This window comes from Gopherus flavomarginatus, chromosome 6, assembly GCF_025201925.1.
Source record: "Gopherus flavomarginatus isolate rGopFla2 chromosome 6, rGopFla2.mat.asm, whole genome shotgun sequence".
NCBI classification, from domain to species: domain Eukaryota; kingdom Metazoa; phylum Chordata; order Testudines; family Testudinidae; genus Gopherus; species Gopherus flavomarginatus.
This window is the reverse complement of record NC_066622.1, coordinates 58,122,276-58,128,275: the sequence shown is the minus strand read 5'-3', so window position 1 is coordinate 58,128,275 and position 6,000 is coordinate 58,122,276.

The window sequence follows — 6,000 nt, the reverse complement described above, 5'->3', positions numbered from 1 at the left end:
GCCTCACTCCATCCCCTGGAGCTGCCGCCAGGATTCAAAGGGCTCTGTGCTGCTTGCAGCCACAGGGATCCCTGAGCCCTTTAAATCTCAGCTGCTGCCGGGATTCAAAGGGCTCTGGGCTGCCCGTGGCGGTGGGGAGCCCTGAGATCTTTAAACCTCAGCTGCGGCCGGGAATCTCTGCGAGCAGCCCAGAGCCCTTTGAATCCCGGCCATGGCAGGCAGGCCGGCTTTAGGAAGTGCGGGACCCAATTTGAACATTTTTGGCGGGGCCCCGCAGGGATGATTGGGGAAAAAAAAGCCTTTCAGTTCTTAACAACCGGTTCCCTAAAAGAAGTTCTGCCACAGTATGTATTTTTTGTACCAGTAGGGTTACCATACGTCCGTATTTTCCTCCCAGATGGCGATTTAAGAACCAAAAAGCCTGACATGTCCGGGAAAGTACAGATGTATGTTAACCCTACCTAAAAGTTCTTTTTTAAAAAGATGGGTCTGAACTAGAAATGAGCTTTGCCACTCCCTTAGGGTGTGCTAGGGTGCACATGTGTGGGTCCCAGCTGCTCCCTGCCCATCTCATTGAAGCAGGTGTGCAGGGTTACTTCCCTCGGAACTGCAGGGCACCAGTGAACATGGGGCTGGCTGGAGGTGGGGGAGGGGGAGGATGCGAGATGTAGGGTCTGGCTGCAGGCGGGGTAAGGGGTGTGAGGCAGGCTGGAGACAAGAGGTGTGGGGTGGGCTGGCTGGCTTCAGGCAGGGCCACAGGGAGGGTGCGGCATGGGTTGGCAGGGCTGGAGACAAAGGAGTGTGGGACTGGCTGGCTTCAGGCAGCGGGGTGCGGCAGGGGTTGGCTGGAGATGGGCTGGTGCAGGGCTGAAGGCAAGGCAGGGGGTACGGGGTTGGCTGGAGACAGGGCAGGGGGTGCAGGGGTGGTGCGGGCAGGGCAGGCAGTATGGCAGGGGTTGGCTGGAGACAGGGCAGGGGCTGCAGGGCTGGTGCGGGGAGGGCAGGCATTGTGGCAGGGGCTGGCTGGAGACTGGGAAGTGGGTGCAGGGCTGGCTGGAGACAGGGGTTGGTGCAGGGCTGAAGGCAAGGCAGGTGGTGTGGGGCTGGCTGGAGATGGGCAGGCTGCAGGCAGGAACTGGTGCAAGCAGGGCAGGAGGTGCGGGGCTGGTGCGGGCAGCTGGTGCAGCAGGGGCTGGCTGGGGACGGGCTGGCTGCAGGCAGGGCAGGGGGTGCAGGTACAGGGGGTACAGCCCATCCTCTATGATTAGTGCCTCCTTCTCCTCCTCCTCCTCCTCCTCCCCCCTCTCCCACTAGGGTAGCAGCAGCACCCTGGGGCTTGGGGGCTATTTCTAGGACCCGGGGCGCCCCTGCTTCCACTTCCCCAGCTCTGTAAATAACCGCGGGAACCCTGGGGAAGCAGGCGGGGCACCAGTGGCTATTTAAAGGGCCGGGGAGGTAGAAGTAATCGGAGTCCTGGACTTTTTAAATAGTCCCCAGAGCCCCGCAGCCATATCCCAGGGCTCCAGCAGCAGGGCTCTAGTGGCAATTTAAAGGGCCTGGGGTTCCATCACCTGCTGGGAGCCCCAGGCCTTTTAAATTGCCCCCTGGGGAAACTGGGCCACCCTGGTACAGCGCACTGGCTTTTGCTGGTACTGGGGCTTGGGTGCGGGGTCCTCTTAGGAGCGAGGCCGATTCAAGGGAATTGGTTAAATTGGCCTAAAGCCGGCCCTGGTGGCTGGGATTTAAAGAGCTCTGAGCTCCCCGCCCGCCTGCCCAGAGCCCTATAAATCCTGGCCGCTGCTGAGATTTAAAGAGCTCTGGGCTCCCTGCGGCTGCGGGCAGCTCAGAACCTTTTGAATCCCGGCGGGGCCGAACTTTAAAGGGGTTTGGATTCCCCGCGGCTACGGGCAGCCCAGAGCCCTTTGATTCCCGGCTGCGGGAGGCACAGTGAGACTTCGCGGGCCGCCCGTTGCCCGTGGGCAGTATGTTGTGCAGGCCTGGCATGGAGGGGCAAAATAGGTAAGAAATTTCCGTGGCCTGTCACTAGCAAATAGTAGCCACCATGGATCCTGCCAGAGGTGGCTACATCTTAGCACTGTGGGAAGCAACCCTTCACAGAGGCCATTTGTCTTGTGGTTTGGGATACTTCTCAAGACATGCTTCACTCAGAGTGACCCCCTCATCCTGTGCCAGCTGGAGAAAAGAAAAGGGGCCAGCCAACTCTCCCACTACCAGCTGCGAACCACTGATCCCCAAAAAGGGGGAGGCCTCTGGCTTTGATGTGTATTAAATATCAGGCTGGTCTCTTTCTTTGGCAAATATCTAACAGAGCTAAAAGAGGGAACAAATGATCCTCAAAGGAGAGGGGAAAGACAATCACTGGGAAATTTAATCCCCTGCAACATTCAGAATGGAGAGCGACTCAGGGCAACAGCTTCCCCCGAAGGAAGAAGTTTTGGGGATTTAGAAACATAAGGAACAGCACAAAACTTGAGAGGATTGTTATTTGACATTTGATAATGACACAGAGGGAAAACCTGAGCTTTCAGATCAGTGTTCAGAAATGAAAGACAAAGGGTGGAAATCAGAGATTTTGGATCCATTTTCCAAATTATAGAGAGGAAGGTGGAAAATCAGAGGGATTTTATATCAGTTGTTGATAGGAGGTAAAATCTGAGTGTTTCACATGAATACTTGATAAATGAATAAAGAGGAAATGGGCAACATTTGCAAACATTTTGTGTTCAATAATCTGAGAAAAGGTGTAAATCTGAGATTTTCTTATTATTTTATAATTAGAGACAGGAAAATCTCAGGGCATATTCAATTAGAAACAGACAACTAGAGAGAAGTGGGGCAAATGTTTAGTTATTTTATTTGAATCTTTGAGATTTGCAAAGAAATTGTGTCACAAACTGCATATTTGATAACATGAGAGGAAAACACCAAGATCTGAGGGGAGAGAGTCACTTTCCTGTCAGGGCTCAGTGCTCCCTCCCCCTCCCCCTCCAGGGGCTCTCACTCACTGGGGGCTCCAGGCGGGGCTGGTGCGGTCAGAGCCTGGGGCTGCCTAAGGGGCAGGTCCCAGCTGGAGAAAGCCCCCCCCCCGGCCAGGATAGGAATGTGCTACTGGTAGCAGCCTCTGGCTGGACCCTCTCAATGGGGGACACTTGCTCCCCCTCCCCTTCCTGTCCCTTCCCACGCCCTGTTGCCAGCAGAGAGTGGCCCCCCCAGCCCAGCCCAGAGGTGTCCCTGTCTCAGGCCCCCCCCAGCCTCTGCCCAGTTCAAAAATCACTCGGGGGAACCATTTCCACCTACACAAGGAAAATCACTGCAGGTGAAAATGGGGTGAAACACCCCAAACCTGAGATCTGAACTGGCCATTGGCAAAGGGGAGAGAAAATGGGGCACAATGGGGGGAGGGGAACAGGGAACTTCTCAGGGGTTTGAGGGAAGGGGGTGTCAGCCTGGATGTGGCTTGTTGCTCTCTAGGGAGAAAGGGGGCAGGACAGGAGAGGAAGGGAGTCTACACGGAGGGGGCAGTGGTAATTCCGAGGGGATCTCAGCCCTCCCTTTTTCTCCCCGCTCCTCAGGGGTCACCTGCTCTTCTCCCCTCGCCCCCCGGCCATGTCCCGGCTGCACAGACATTTTCCATCCATCCCTTTCCCAGGTCTCCCCCCTCCGCAGCCCCCGCCCGACCCCACGCAGGGGCTGCTAGGTGTAATGCATGTTCAGTAGTGATTTCTCCTCTACTAATGCTGGGGTGTCCTTCTCCTATAGGTTAGTCTACTAATGATCTCATCTTGGTGCCATGTGTGTCAGTTCATTGCCATGGCACTCGTGTGCTTAGACGTCTGAGGATGCTCTATAGAAATGCTACTTGAGTGAGGTGATCCACAGGGAGTAGCTCAAAGCTTCAAAGTGCCTGGCCAGGGGCAGGACATTGGCACAGCAAGGGCGGGGTGTGGCAGTGACATCACAAAGGCCTTTTGCAGGACCTCACACTATTGGTCAAAGACTATTGGTGAGCAGGTGGTGAACTCACAAAGAGATCCTGACATCAGTCAGGGGTCAGGGGCTAGGGAAACCTCAGAGACCCCTGTGGCTTTGCTTCAGCAAGTCTCCTTCTCCAGGTCTCTGTCTGAGGACTGAGAGAGTATTCGGGTTCACGGACGTGAGCGCCAGGAGAAACCTCTTTTCAGTTTTCTCCTTCCCTTGTAGTGATTTTACTAGAAAACAGCCGTCCCTGTTTAGAAGGTAAGAGCCTCCTGGAGGTGTGAAACCTGTTCAGTCTGATCCATTTGGTGAGAGTTGAATTCTAGGCATGGAAAACATGAGCTTAAGGAGGCAGAATTTTATTCCGCACCTGGGATTTTGTCCCTTAGAATCATGGGGACATTAGGGTTTGTCCTTTGTGTTTCACCTTTTCCTCCATCCACCTGTCCCTCCCTCCTTTCTCTTCATCTCTTCTTTTGTCCTTTCTCCTGTTCCCCTCCCAATACCGGGACGAGTGTGTGCGTGTGTGTTGCGGGGGAGTGCTCTGCAGCTCTCACTGTGGGAGTTCCACCCAAAAATGTGAGGCTGAAATACTGCTCAGGCAGTCAGGGCTGGATTAACCTTTTGTTGGCCCTGGCACCAAACATATTTGTGGGCCCCAGTGTAGTCACTGTGGGCTCCGAGTGTGGGCCTGGTGGGGCAGTGCCATTGGTGCCTTCATATACCCGGTACTGAACCTCAGAGACATTTTTCATTTTGATCACACACCTCTCCATGACTATATGCATTGCCATACACAGCTCCCTCAGCCCGCGGGTTTTCTTATTGAGCTGTACACCCATGTGGGTTTACCAGTGTCCACAGTGAGCAGAACTTTCATAGTGACCAAGGAAACTCCCCACAGATTTATCTCTTTCCTCATTCAGACCTTCTCTAGCCATGTCTCCAGTACCCCCCCATGTCACCAGTCACTGCATGTGGTCCTAGTCTCAGCTCAAAGTCCTAAAGCCAGCAGACACCTGATCAGTTCTGACAGATCCCTCCCTCAGCCCCCATCCTGCCATGTGAGCAAGCCACCTGCAAACACCATTTCCCCAAAGTGAGGACTTAGCCCTTGGGAATCTGAAGACACCAGCGTCTCTCCCTCTGCTCCCATCTACATGCTAGTCTGCTACCTGGTCACCACCACCTCTCCCCATACTTGTTTCCTTTCTACTTTGGACATGCTCCCAACCAGCTGGAAGCTCCCTCTGCAAGCCTGACCTGCTCCCGCCTTCCCTGCTCCCCCGACATTCCTTTCCTACTGGTGAACTCTGTTCCTTCAGGTTAACTCCAGTGTCTTTAGGTGCTCTAGCTTAATGGCCCCAGGAGTCATAGAGCCACTTGTAGTTTCTCTAGCTACAGCCATAGGGCAACTGCCAGAGGCCAGCCTTAGACAGCTGCAGCTACTAGCCGCAGGAGCTGAGGCAATGCCAAGGCTGAGCATGCTTGAACCTTGCAAGGGAAGCACTAGGGACTCTAAATCCTCAGCACTGGCCCTAGGCAGCTGCCGACTCTGGAGTTAGGCACTTTCCTCCTCTAGGTTCCTGCATGGTTACAGAACTGCAGTAAAGTGGAACACTTATCAGCTTCTGTGATTGGAAGATGTCTGGATCCATCTAATAAGACTGTCCTACATAAATGAGGAAAGTTGAGGTGCCTTTATTATTCTTTTGTTCCATTCTTTGTTTCTATGGGGAATTTGCCAGTGCAATATCACTGTCTTCCTTTTAAACAAACAAAACTAAAAAAAAAAGTGTAATGGCTGTTGAAAATAGCAATTCCAGCCCTCGTTAGCACTGTGAAGACCCCAACGTTTGTTGCTCAATTTACTCCTACTTTTTCTACAGTAAATGACAGTGGATCAGCATATTTGATTTTGGAGAAATGAAGTAACAGCTGCCCAAATTGAGCTTGAGCACTCCTGATTTTGAGGTGTTCAGATCTGGAAGGCAGGGGCTAGAT